This window comes from Heliangelus exortis, chromosome 15, assembly GCF_036169615.1.
Source record: "Heliangelus exortis chromosome 15, bHelExo1.hap1, whole genome shotgun sequence".
NCBI lineage: Eukaryota > Metazoa > Chordata > Aves > Apodiformes > Trochilidae > Heliangelus > Heliangelus exortis.
The window spans coordinates 17,541,140-17,555,440 of record NC_092436.1 but is presented as its reverse complement, the minus strand read 5'-3'; the positions used below and the strand labels follow the sequence as shown (position 1 = coordinate 17,555,440).

General features: G+C 52.0%; 2 long non-coding RNA genes across 2 annotated transcripts; both read right to left on the bottom strand.

The window, feature by feature from the left end:
* Positions 1–5,930: 5,930 nt before the first annotated feature.
* LOC139803271 (uncharacterized) lies at positions 5,931–6,460 on the bottom strand. The gene is made up of 3 exons (XR_011728957.1): positions 6,411–6,460; positions 6,133–6,336; positions 5,931–6,035 (listed from the first exon to the last, which is right to left on the bottom strand). It is a non-coding gene; the product is annotated as an uncharacterized lncRNA (long non-coding RNA).
* A 1,175-nt stretch (positions 6,461–7,635) lies between these two features.
* On the bottom strand, positions 7,636–8,358 carry LOC139803116 (uncharacterized). Its single transcript, XR_011728890.1, has 3 exons — positions 8,159–8,358; positions 7,809–7,905; positions 7,636–7,719 (listed from the first exon to the last, which is right to left on the bottom strand). It is a non-coding gene; the product is annotated as an uncharacterized lncRNA (long non-coding RNA).
* Between the last annotated feature and the right edge of the window lie 5,943 nt (positions 8,359–14,301).

The following is a 14,301-nucleotide window of genomic DNA, read 5'->3' as shown; positions in this document are numbered from 1 at the left end:
ATACTTGAAGGAAGTCACCAGCTCCATGTTCATCCTCGCTACTACCCCAGTTCACCTCAAATGCTCATCCAGTCCCAAAAGTGGCCTACAAAGTTCATGCAAAAAAGTAACTGCTTCACTGAGTAGCCACATTATTCTCTGCTCTTTGACACTGACCTTGCCTCGGACTACTTGCTATAGTCAGCAGCTTTGTCCCAGTGAGCCTGCTTAGGATATTTGCAAAAAACAAAAGGAATGTACCAAGATGCTGTCTCAAACAGCACCCTGCCTGCAACAATTCCCATCTCTTACTCCTTTACCTTGGCAATTTGCATACCCAGCCTCTGCAATTTTCTTGTTGTCACATGGTGACTACAATAGAACCTATAAACATCAACTGATGCTTCTAACTTCAACAACACACCCGAAAAATAACTGCTCTTTGGTCCCACTAGTCGTCACTCACCTCACCCCAGTCACCTTCAGTGACTATCCCACTTCGCTTACTGCTTCTACCTTCAAAATGAGTTAAACACACACTGTAATCAGGTAGCTACCAGAAGCACAATCCCTCCAGCACTACACACTGACTGACCTGACTGCACTCTGCTCCCTCGTTTCTTCTCACGAGCGCGTATTTGTCCTTTGCATCTGAAAGAAAGTGTTACACAAGTCACTGGAACTCTGAACAATGGACAGACAATTCCAGACATCTCAATCCTAGTTAGGAAACCCATCTAGAGTATTACTACCCTCATGCCATTAATAAACACAGCCCCACAACTTTAAACCCATACACATACAACCGTTAACTACTGAGAGGGTCGATCTCCTGCGCTGCACAGGAAAAACCCTCTCATGAGGGTCCCATCACCTTCAAACACCATCAAAGCAACTGCCCACCCAGCCTGAGTATGGCTGCTCGACATAAGATCACTGTAAAATTGTGGCCTAAAAACTACAGGCAAACATCACCAGAGACCCTTATGGCTCTTCAATATCCCCAACTCTACAATCTGGGCAGAGGAGCTCCAGGCCAAACACACAAACACAGACCAACCCAAGACACACCACTGCAAGCTACAAGATGAAACATTAATAGAAAACTCCCCAAAAGAATTACTCTGGGCTCCAAGAAGTTGGCCAAGAAGATCTACAGGGATGCAAGGGTGAGGCAAGGAGGCCCCATGGTGACATCAAGTGTCATAGAACACTTCCTGTTACAATAATTACTCTTCAAAATAACATATCAGATGTACAAGAAGACTAGCATCAAGACCTAAGGATGCAGAGACAAGGTTGCAAATGTGGAAAATTTATGACCAGAGATGCTCATTCGTTCATAAAAAAGATTACAAAAGATGCCTATCAAGAAATTTGCAAGATGCAAGACAAGAAGGATCCAGATGGCACTATGATGATGATGACTAAATGTGTTCAACACCATGGGGATGATGTTCAATATTACTTGTCCTGTGAGGGACTCTGGAACCCAAGACTTTTGGGCAATAAGACCTACGGCGGTGCGTCTGCAAAGCGAGGGAACGAAGCGACGGATGCCCGAGAAACCGCATTCGAGACCTGAGGACGCACGGATGCGGGGAATGAGTCCCCCTCAGGGAAACTGGGTGGACAGAGATCAGATGACAATGCAATTGAGAATGACGTTGCAGAAGACAGCCATCAAGAAACCGATCTGCAATTTAGACTCGTCGTGCGGAATAACACGCTGCTGAGCAGCGCCGTGCTGATCAGGAAAGGCTTTCCAGGGAGGATGCCCAAGATGCGGGACTTGCTCTGTGAGGACACAGAGGACCATCAAGGCCTCAGGAAGCTCTAAGACAGCAAAGACTGACAACACAAAACACACAACCCCACACACCGAAGCTGGAGCTGCCCTGCCCACGCTGGAATCGTACTGGAAAGTAACCTGTTCCTTCACCCACCCAAAGGGTGCCGCTCCCAGACAACCCTCTCCCTTACGCTAACTTCAAAACACCACCAGCAATTCCCAGCCTCGACTCCTCTGCTCAGCCCCTCCCCACCCGCCCCTGGGCTCTCAACTTATCTTCAAGATCGACAGCAGCACAAAGCCATGGTCGGTAACGAAAACCACATTGTTTGACTGGGATGTGCTTCCAGTCGCACGGTTCCTCTTCATCCCCTAGACGTAAAAAAGGAAAAAACACAACCCACAGATCACAAACAGCGCTGGCACAAGTCCCACCTAAGCCAACGCACGCTACTTCCGCTGCACTCACCTCCTCGAGGGAGCCCCGTGGTATACCACGCACCTTCTCCTTCCAGAGTTGAACGCTATCGCCACCGTTGATTGGGGCACCTGAAACACCGAGAGAAAGAGTTCCTGTTCTGCTGATCAGAAGTCACCAGCCCCACGAACCCCTCGCTACCAACTCAACTCAACTTCGACGCTCATCCGGTTCCAAAGGTGGCACGCACAGCGCCTGCAAAACCAAAAGGAAACGTTTAAGTGACTTGATGTAAAATACATGGCTGACCCAGCCCACCACCATCTCACCTTCTCCGACCCCTCCTAAATGTGTGTCTTTGTCCCTACAAGGATGGTTGTGGCACCTGCAAAAGTCAAAGCAAAAGGAACATGCTGAGGTAGTGCCTCAGCCTCTCACCCATCTGCCTGCCATCCTCGTGGGGTGCCAAAAGTAGGTTCGGAGGACACCTGGAAAACACAAAAAACAGGGGATGCCAATGCCTTCAACAACAATAAAACACCCGAGAAATAACTGCTCCTCCAGCACACCGGCCTTTGCTCACCTTGCCAGAGCCACCTCCGGAACAGATATTCTGCTTCGCTGGCTGCTCTCACCTTCAAAAGGACAAACAAACCATAATGTGGTCAGGTAGCCAGGAGAGGGACCTTCACTCCAACACTGACTAACCTTTGGACGGCGCTCTTCTCTCGTCCCGCTCTTTCATGTACATCCTTGTCACACGGGATCTGAAAAACAGTGATACACAAGTCACTGGAACACTGCCCAACAGCTGAACTATTCAGTTATGGCTCTTCCAGCAAACCCTAACCCTACAACTCCGGGAAGGGCAGCTCCAAGCCAAACACTCAGACCAGTTCGAGACACAGCCCTCCAAATCACGAGACTCGATCTCAAGAGAACACCAAGCAAAAAGAATATCTCTGGGATCCAAGACTGTTGGGCAAGAAGACCTACGGCGATGCAACTGCAAAACGAGAGGCTGAATCAAGGGATGCCAAAGAACCCGGGCTTCAAGACCTGATGACACGAGGATGCGGGGAACAAAGTCCCACTCTAGGAAAATCCACGACCACAGATGATACTGATGCCATTGGAGATGATGTTTCAGAAGATGACCAACAGGAAACTTCCCAGATGAAAGACTTATCTACGCTTCAAAGTTGTCACGCAAGAAGAAGATGCTGCTGACTAGTACTGATGAGTAAAGGCCTGCCAGGGATGATGCCCAAGATGCAGGACTTGCTCTGAGAGGACATCAAGGCCTGAGAAAGCTTTAAGACAAAGACATACAACACAAACTACACACCACCACACACCAAGGCCGGAGCTGCCCTGCCCGCACTGGCATCACATCAGAAATTAACCCACTTCCTTCACCTGACCAAAGGAGCCTGCTCCCAGACTGCCCTCTCCCCTACACTAACTTCAAAACCCCTTCCACAACTCCCACCAGCCTTGACCCCTCTACACCACTGGTCCCTCAACTTATCTTTCAGAGGACTGGCTCTCCAAAGTCGTGGTTAGCCAGGAAAATAGACAGGGGCAGCCCAGAATAATCCTCAACTTGCAAGGTTCCGCTTTGCCACCTGCATTAAAAAAAAAAAAGTCACACCACAACACCAAAACAAGCAAACAAAAAAAACTCCACACACATAACCACAACACCAAAACACCTACCAGAATATTCAGCACGAAGTCCAGCACCGGCCAGCCCCGTTCTCTTCCAAATGTCCCGGCTTCACAGAAGAGCCCTGCAAGCTCCCGCTCACCCACGCTTTTCAGAGTTGGACGCCGTAAGCGTCGTCATTCAGGGCACCTAAAAGGCACAACACTGTTCTTGTGCTTGAGAGAAGACACTAAGGTCCACGAGCCCTGCACTACCACCTCACCTCCAATGCTCATTCAATTCCTGGAACTTGCTAGCATCATGCCGGGGAGGGACAGGCTCCCATCAGCCACCCAAAGGGAACCGCTTCTGGACAGCCCGCTCCCCTACGGTAACTTTAAAACCCGACCCTGCGATTCCTAACCTTGACCACTCTACGCAGACCCTCCCCGACCATCCTCCCTTTCTCTTACCTTTCAGACGGCTGGGGCTCTGAAGCACTGGACAGAAAGGTAACCCACATCGGCTGACAGGGATCTTCCCAAAACCACAAAGTTCCTCCTCTTCATCTGCAATAACAAACGGCAATGCCACCAGAAATACGACGTCAGCTAAATACCAACCTCTTCCACAAGCTCCTCGTAACCCCCGACTTGCCCTGCTCACCTCCTCCTTCCACACGTTGTGGCCACCATCGCTTCTGGCACCTGAAATACCAGGAGTCGCAACATTACTATTCTGCTTTTTACCATCTCCTCGTTACCGTCCCGTCTCGGCTCCAGCGCTCTTCCCCCCAAAGGTGGCACGCGCAGCGCCTGCAAAAACAAAGGGCAACGCTTAACCGAGTCGACGTAAACATCTCTGGATGAGACAGACCGCAACCGCCTCGCCTTCTCCGACCGCTCCTCGACGCACGGCTTTGTGTGGCACCTGCAAATGATATCCATTTCCTGCTTCTTTACCTCGGCCTCTCACCCATCTGCCTGCCCTCTCTTTGGAGTGCCAAAATGAGGTTAGGAGGGCACCAAAAAAAACCACAAACAACAAGGGATGTTCATGACCAACCAACAGTACAGCACCTGAAAAATAACCGCTCCTTCAGCCCACAAGCCTTTGCTCACCTCGCCGCAGCCACCTCCAGTGCCCGTATCCCGCTTCGCTCGCCGCTTCTGCCTTCAAAATGACAACAAACCATAATGCGGTCAGGTAGCCAAGGGGGGCACCTTCCCACCGACTGCACACCGTGACCAACCTTCGGATAGTGGCCTCCTCCCCTCCTCCGTCTGTTTCTTGATGGTCATTGACATGTGGGATCTGAAAAACAGGATTATGTAAATCACTGGGAAGCTGCTCAGCACCGAGTCGGTCAGGTTGTGGCACTCACCGTGGCCCCTGATCCTACACAGCGGGCAGGGCAGCTCAAAGCCAAACACTCACATCCACAGACTGACCAAAGACACAGCCACGTGAGTCAAAAGACCTGACCTCAAGATAAAACTCGCAGCAAGAAGAGAGACTCTGGAATCCAAGACTTTTGGGCAATAAGACCTACGGCGATGCTTCTGCAAAGTGAGGGAATGAAGCGACGGATGCCCGAGGAGCCGCCTTCAAGACCTGAGGACGCAAGGATGCGGGGAATGAGTCCAGATGCTGATGCAGTTGGCAGTGATGTTTCAGAAGATGACAAACAAGAAACTTCCAAGTCAAGAGACCGATCCGCAATTTAGACTCGTCGTGCGGAATAACACGCTGCTGAGCAGCGCCGTGCTGATCAGGAAAGGCTTTCCAGGGAGGATGCCCAAGATGCGGGACTTGCTCTGTGAGGACACAGAGGACCATCAAGGCCTGAGGAAGCTCTAAGACAACAGGCTGACAACACAAAGACTGACAACACAAAACACACAACCCCAAACACCAAGGCTGGAGCTGCCCTGCCCGTGCTGGAATCGTACTGAAAAGTAACCTGTTCCCTTCACTTACCCAAAGGGGGCTGCTCCCAGACAACCCTCTCCCTTACGCTAACTTCAAAACACCACCAGCAATTCCCAGCCTCGACTCCTCTGCTCAGTCCCTCCCCACCCGCCCCTGGGCTCTCAACTTATCTTCAAGATCGACAGCAGCACAAAGCCACGGTCGGTAACGAAAACCACATTGTTTGACTGGGATGTGCTTCCAGTCGCACGGTTCCTCTTCATCCCCTAGACGTAAAAAAGGAAAAAACACAACCCACAGATCACAAACAGCGCTGGCACAAGTCCCACCTAAGCCAACGCACGCTACTTCCGCTGCACTCACCTCCTCGAGGGAGCCCCGTGGTATACCACGCACCTTCTCCTTCCAGAGTTGAACGCTATCGCCACCGTTGATTGGGGCACCTGAAACACCGAGAGAAAGAGTTCCTGTTCTGCTGATCAGAAGTCACCAGCCCCACGAACCCCTCGCTACCAACTCAACTCAACTTCGACGCTCATCCGGTTCCAAAGGTGGCACGCACAGCGCCTGCAAAACCAAAAGGAAACGTTTAAGTGACTTGATGTAAAATACATGGCTGACCCAGCCCACCACCATCTCACCTTCTCCGACCCCTCCTAAATGTGTGTCTTTGTCCCTACAAGGATGGTTGTCCTGCAAAAGTCAAAGCAAAAGGAACATGCTGAGGTAGTGCCTCAGCCTCTCACCCATCTGCCTGCCATCCTCGTGGGGTGCCAAAAGTAGGTTCGGAGGACACCTGGAAAACACAAAAAACAGGGGATGCCAATGCCTTCAACAACAATAAAACACCCGAGAAATAACTGCTCCTCCAGCACACCGGCCTTTGCTCACCTTGCCAGAGCCACCTCCGGAACAGATATTCTGCTTCGCTGGCTGCTCTCACCTTCAAAAGGACAAACAAACCATAATGTGGTCAGGTAGCCAGGAGAGGGACCTTCACTCCAGCACCAAATGCTGACTAATTTTTGGATGACGCTCTTCTCTCCTGCTGCTCTGTCACGTGCGTCCTATTCACATGGGATCTGAAAAACAGTGATACACAAGTCACTGGAACACTGCCCGACAGTGCCACTGGACTAGTCCTTTAGGGCTCTTCCAAAAAATCCTGACCCTACAACTCTGGGAAAAGCAGCTCCAAGCCAAATACTCAGACCAACTCCAGACACAGCCCTGCAAATCATGAGATGTGATCTCAAGAGAGAACTGAGTAAGAAGAATATCCCTGGGATCCAAGACTGTTGGGCAAGAAGACCTACAGCGATGCGGATGTGAAGTGAGGGGCTGAATCAACAGATGCCCACCGACCCGGGCTTCAGGACCTAAGGATGCAGAGAACAAGTGCTACTCTGCAAAAATCCATGACCAGAGATGCTGATTAATATGGAAAAATGCTTCAGAATACCACCATCAAGAAACCTCCCAGATGCAAGAATAATCTGTGTATTTAACTTGTCATGAAAGAAGATGATGCTGCTGACTAGTACTGTGCTGATGAGAGAAGACCTTCCAGGGATGATGCCCAAGATGAGGGACTCATTCTGTGAGGACAGAGAGGACGTCGAGGGATGAAGAAGTTATAAAACACTCAAGACAGACAACACAAAGTACACACCACCACACACAAAGGCTGGAGCTGCCCTGCCCACACCAAACCGATGCGTTAAACTCATCTGCCCCCTTCACCTGACCAAAGCAAGCTGCTCCCAGACAACCCTCTCCCCAATTCTAACTTCAAAACCGCTCCCTGCCGTTCCCAGCTTCGTCCCTTCTTCCCATCCCCAGTCCCTCCACTTATCTTTGGTGGTAGGGTCCAAAGCCATGGTCATCAAGGAAAGACAAAACTATCCACAGGGATATTCCTGCAGCCTCAAGTTTCCCGTTCATCATCTGCTGAACAAGAAAAAAACAAACAAGCAAAAAAATCACATCACCACACATAATAATTGTCACCAGAAATTCCAACGTGAGCCATCACCAACCTCTTAGAGAAGACCCAGCTTCTCAAGAGTCCTGTGAGGTCTCACCCACCTGCTCATCACAGAATTAGGCACTGCAGGACTCATCAACGAAAGGCACCTAAAATACACAAAACCACAGTTTGGCTTGAAAGAAGTCACTACCTACATGAACCTCCTAAATTACCACCCCAGCTTACCTCTAACACTCAGCTTCAAAGGTGACAAAAAACAAACAAAACAAAATAAACAAACAAAACACACACACACACACACATAAACCAAGAAACAAAACCAACCAACCCTACACCAAAAAAACCCTGGCAAAACAAAGAGAAACACTTAACTCAATTGAGATTAAACACCTAGCTGACCTGGCCCACAACCATCTCGCCTTCTCCAACTGCTCCTCTACACGTGGCTTTGTACCTCCAAGGCAGTGTGTGGCACCTGCAAAAATCAAAGCAAAAGCCACGTGCTGAGATATTGCCCCGATCAACAGCAGCCCACACCAGCCTTTGCTCAGAAAACTTCCAAATCCCTTCTGCAACAACTCCCGACCTCAGCACTTCAGTTCAGTCCCTCAGCTTACCTTCCTGAGGGATGCTGGTTTTGAATCTATGCAGGTATGTTCCTCTTCATCACCTGCAATCAGAAAAAAAGGAAAATCAGAAACAGTGTCACCAATAAGGTGCGCTTCGGCCATCAACAACCACTTATACTACACCCGCCACCTCAAAAGAACCCCACGCAGTTCCACTCACCTCCGTGATCCAGAGTTGAATGCTGTGTCCACCACTGCTTTGGGCACCTAAAAGACCAAGAGAAAGAGTTACTGTTCTGCTGATCAGTAGCCACCAGCTCCATGAACCCACTTTCTACCACCCCAGCTCACCTTCAACGCTCATCCGGTTCCAAAGGTGGCACGCACGGCACCGGAAAAATAAGGGAAACGTTTAACAGAGTTGACGTTAACACGTGGCTGACCCAGCCCACAGCCATCTCACCTTCTCCAACTGTTCCTCAAGACATGGCTTTGTCACTCCGGCACTGCGTGTGGCACCTGCAAAAGTCAAAGCAAAAGGCACACGCTGAGATATTGCCCCCAACCACAGGCAGCCCGCTGCTATGTCCATCTCCTGCTTCTTTACCTCGGCCTCTCACCCATCTGCCTGCCCTCTCTTTGGAGTGCCAAAATGAGGTTAGGAGTGCACCTGAAAAAAAACACAAACAACAAGGGATGTTCGTGACCAACCAATAAAACAACCCCTGAGAATAACTGCTCCTCCAGCCCACCAGCCTTTGCTCACCTCGCCGCAGCCACCTCCAGTGCCCGTATCCCGCTTCGCTCGCCGCTTCCGCCTTCAAAATGACAACAAACCATAATGCGGTCAGGTAGCCAAGGGGGCACCTTCCCACCGACTGCACACCCTGACCAACCATCGGATGGCGGCCTCCTCTCCTCCTCCATCTGTTTCTTGATGGTCATTGACACGTGGGATCTGAAAAACAGGATTATGCAAATCACTGGGAAGCTGCTCAGCACTGAGTCGGTCAGTTAATGGCACTTCCCACGGTCCCTGATCCTACACAGCGGGCAGGGCAGCTCCAAACCAAACACTCACAGGCACAGACTGAACAAAGACATAGCCACGTGAGTCACAAGACTTGACCTCAAGATAAAACTCGCAGCAAGAAGAGGGACTCTGGAATCCAAGACTTTTGGGCAATAAGACCTACGGCGATGCGTCTGCAAAGCGAGGGAACGAAGCGACGGATGCCCGAGGAGCCGCCTTCAAGACCTGAGGACGCAAGGATGCGGGGAATGAGTCCAGATGCTGATGCAGTTGGCAGTGATGTTTCAGAAGATGACAAACAAGAAACTTCCAAGTCAAGAGACCGATCCGCAATTTAGACTCGTCGTGCGGAATAACACGCTGCTGATCAGCGCCGTGCTGATCAGGAAAGGCTTTCCAGGGAGGATGCCCAAGATGCGGGACTTGCTCTGTGAGGACACAGAGGACCATCAAGGCCTGAGGAAGCTCTAAGACAACAGGCTGACAACACAAAGACTGACAACACAAAACACACAACCCCAAACACCAAGGCTGGAGCTGCCCTGCCCGTGCTGGAATCGTACTGAAAAGTAACCTGTTCCCTTCACGTACCCAAAGGGGGCTGCTCCCAGACAACCCTCTCCCTTACGCTAACTTCAAAACACCACCTGCAATTCCCAACCTCGACTCCTCTGCTCAGTCCCTCCCCACCCACCCCTGGGCCCTCAACTTATCTTTCAGAGGACTGGCTCCTCAAAGCCATAGTTAGCCAGGAAAAAAAAAAAACAAACCAGGAGCGGCTTGGGATAAACATCAACTTGCAAGGTTCCCCTTCACCACCTGCACTGAAAAATAAAAAAAACCACACCACAAAACCAAAACAAACAAACCAAACCCCCCCCCCCCCACACACACACACACACACGACCACAACACCAAAACACCTACCAGAATATTCAGCACTAAGTCCAGCACCGGCCAGCCCCGTTCTCTTCCAAATGTCCCGGCTTCACAGAAGAGCCCTGCAAGCTCCCGCTCACCCACGCTTTTCATAGTTGGACGCCGTAAGCGTCGTCATTCAGGGCACCTAAAAGGCAAAACACTGTTCTTGTGCTTGAGAGAAGACACTAAGGTCCACGAGCCCTGCACTACCACCTCACCTCCAATGCTCATTCAATTCCTGGAACTTGCTAGCATCATGCCGGGGAGGGACAGGCTCCCATCAGCCACCCAAAGGGAACCGCTTCTGGACAGCCCGCTCCCCTACGGTAACTTTAAAACCCGACCCTGCGATTCCTAACCTTGACCACTCTACGCAGACCCTCCCCGACCATCCTCCCTTTCTCTTACCTTTCAGGCGGCTGGGGCTCTGAAGCACTGGACAGAAAGGTAACCCACATCGGCTGACAGGGATCTTCCCAAAACCACAAAGTTCCTCCTCTTCATCTGCAATAACAAACGGCAATGCCACCAGAAATACGACGTCAGCTAAATACCAACCTCTTCCACAAGCTCCTCGTAACCCCCGACTTGCCCTGCTCACCTCCTCCTTCCACACGTTGTGGCCACCATCGCTTCTGGCACCTGAAATACCAGGAGTCGCAACATTACTATTCTGCTTTTTACCATCTCCTCGTTACCGTCCCGTCTCGGCTCCAGCGCTCTTCCCCCTCCAAAGGTGGCACGCGCAGCGCCTGCAAAAACAAAGGGCAACGCTTAACCGAGTCGACGTAAACATCTCTGGATGAGACAGACCGCAACCGCCTCGCCTTCTCCGACCGCCCCTCGACGCACGGCTTTGTGTGGCACCTGCAAAAGTCAAAGGAAAAACACGTGCCGAGGTACGGCCTAAAACAACAGGCAGCCCACTGTGATGTCCACCTCCCGCTTGCTCCTTTACCTCGGCCCCTCGCCCATCTGCCTGCCAGCCTTGTGGGGTGCCAAAATGAGGTTTGGAGGGCACCCGGAAAACACAAAAAACAGGGGATGCCAATGCCTTCCAAGGCAATACAACACCAGAGAAATAACTGCTCCTGCAGCCCACCAACCTTTGCTCTACAGAATGCTGCTTGACACATGGACAATTCCACTAAGACTCTTTCAAGGGCCCTTGACCCTACAATATGGGCAAGGCAGCTCCAAACCAAACTCTCAATGCTGAGACCAATCCCATACACAACGCTGCAAACCACGAGACTCGACCTCAAGAAGAAACTCACAGGAAGATGTACGATTCCAGGATCCAAGACAGCCGGGCTAGAAGACATCCAGGGATGCAACGGTGACACACGGAGGCTCCGCTGTGTCCCCAAGAGTGTCGAAGGACACCACATTTTAAAAGAAGCTACTTTCTAAGCTTAGATGACAGGTAAATGAGAAGCCTGGATTCAAGACCTAAGGATACAGGGAACCAGTCCCAGTTTAAGAAAATCTACAATTAGAGATGCCGATGCAGTTAGGAAGACCGTGTTAGAAGACAACCTTTGAGAAACCTACGATACACAAGACTGTTCCACGTCGTGAATTTGTTATGCAAGACAAAGCATTACTGATTGCGTTGATAAGGTGTTTCAGAGCCTAGGGATGGTGCCCAAGGTGCAAGACCTGCTCTGTGAGCACAACAAGGACATCAAGACCGTAGAAATCTCCAAGACAACAAAGACAGAGAGCAGAAACTACACACCGCCACACAGAAAGGCTGGAGCTGCCCTGCCCACGTTTGCATCGTGTTGGAATCTAACCTGGTCCCCTCACCTGACCAAAAGGGGCTGTTCCTGGACAGCCCTCTCCCCTACACTAACTTCCACCCCTCCCTCCAAGCCCTTCCCCACACCTCATTCCACTTATCTTTCAGAGGGACGGGCACCTGAAGCCATGGTCAACAAGGAAAGCCACATCACAGGGCTGGGATGTTCCTGTAGCCACAGGGTTCCTCTTCACCAGGTGCCATAAAAAAATTCCAACCAATAGTAACACCACCAAGTCCCACATCAGTAAACACTGACCTCTTAGAGAATGCTGAACTCCTCCAAAGAGCCTCTGGGTGTTCCACTTACCTTCCCGTTCCAGAATTGAACGGCGTAGATGTTACCACTTGGGGAACCAAAACAAATAACAAGACGGAGCAAACAACCACTGGACCAGCCAGAAGCACCCACCCCTGCTCCTCTTGCTCAGCAGAGCTCCAAGGACCACACAGCCCCCGAGCAGACTGAGGCTGGAGTAGAGGTGGAGGCTTATATACCCTGGGCCCCGCCCCATTGCCCTTCCCACAGTCCCTTGGGAAAGCCCCCTCATCAACCTGACTGGCCACACCTGGGCTACCCCAGCCCCCGCTGGAGCCATTCAGAGAACATCATCCCCTGCTCCTGCCACAGCTGGGAGCTCATTCCCCAGGGGCTGCCGACACCTCCTGAGGCACTCTGAAGGCGAGAGAAAGGAGGTGTGGCCAAGATCGGTTGGGTTGCAACCACCAGCCCTGCACAGCACATCACCCCCAGGGAGGCCGGTACCTCTCACCTCGCAGCCCAGCACCACTGCCCACCCCCTGCAAGCAGGAACCAGCAAGCAGGAGCAGGGCCGGTCTGGGTGGTCCTCTTCCCCCTCTAACTCTTGGCTCCCTGCAGCAGGAACTGAGGCCCCACCCCTTCTTTTCCCCCTGCCACCTTCCCCTCCCCACAGCACCGGCTGAGCCCCTCCCCCACGGAGGGGCCAAGCACAGTGTGGGCAGAGCCAACCCTGAAGGGTGGGGAAACAAAGGGAGGGGGACGCAGCCCCAAATGGGAGGGCGGGGCAAAGCACGGAGGGGGTGGAGACAGGTGTGGGAGATCGGGGCGACACTCAGGGGGCTGTGACAAGCGTGACGTGGGCGGAGAGCTGCATGGGGGCGTGGTCAGGTGTAGAGGCACCTCCCAGAGCAGGGGGCGGAGCCACACACAGGGGTGCGGTCAAGCTCAGAAGCCTGGCCACACACAGGGCCTGCAGAGCCGGCCACAGGAGCGTGGGCCAGATCAGGGGGGCAGAGACGGGGGCAGAGACATTCGGGGTTGCACAGGACAAGTACGAGGAGCCGGGGACCAAGGCACGACACGGGCAGAGGTACAGAGACACGCACGGGGGACGGGGACGAGACCAGAGGGGGCGTGGGGACGTGATGCAGCTGGGACGGGGCATCGCACGGAGGCTGGAGGGGGAACTAATTTTGGTACTGCTGAAAGATGGCAACGGAGCAACTGATGAGTTCCAGGTGCAGAAGGAACAAAAGATGAAGGCGAAGGCACTCCAAGGCAAAGGGGGACGGGGCAGAAGCCTCGCCTCTTTGGCCCCCCTCTCTTCTTCCATCTCGAGGGCTTTCTGTACAGCCCCTGGGGTCTGTCCTGGGTGAGGAGGGTGGGAGGCACTGCAGGGAAAAAGGAAGCAAAACTTGACTATAAGGTAATGCCAAAAGCAATGCTTTGCAGACACAAAAAAGACACTCAGATGAGGGCAGTCAACTCAATTCCCCTGTTTCCACAGGAGCCCTCACTGGGTCATGAGGACAGCACTGGACATCAGGATGACCGTAAGGACCACGCTGTTCGTAGCAAAACTTCTCTTCAAGCTGCTGTCGGGACCTACAAGCTCACTGTCGGGACTGCTCAGTCGGGATACGAAGAACTTTACTTCAGGGCATCTGTAAGGGACCCCCGCTGAACCTGGGTGCTGAAAAAATTACTGTACACCAGGTGCTGGAAAAGCATGACCCCAACCCCCCAAAACCACGATCCCCTGGAAGGCAAGCTCCTAAGGAGAGGGGCAGCATTTGGAAGACAGATGCATATTTAGGCAGAGAAGATGCAAACACATCGCTGATTTTTCTCCAACAGGTCAGGTAAGAGGTGCCTGAAGCCACGGCAGAGGTTACATCCCACCTGCTCTCAGCCACTGACGCTGAGGGGGCTGTGGGGGGGCAGACGGGGGGG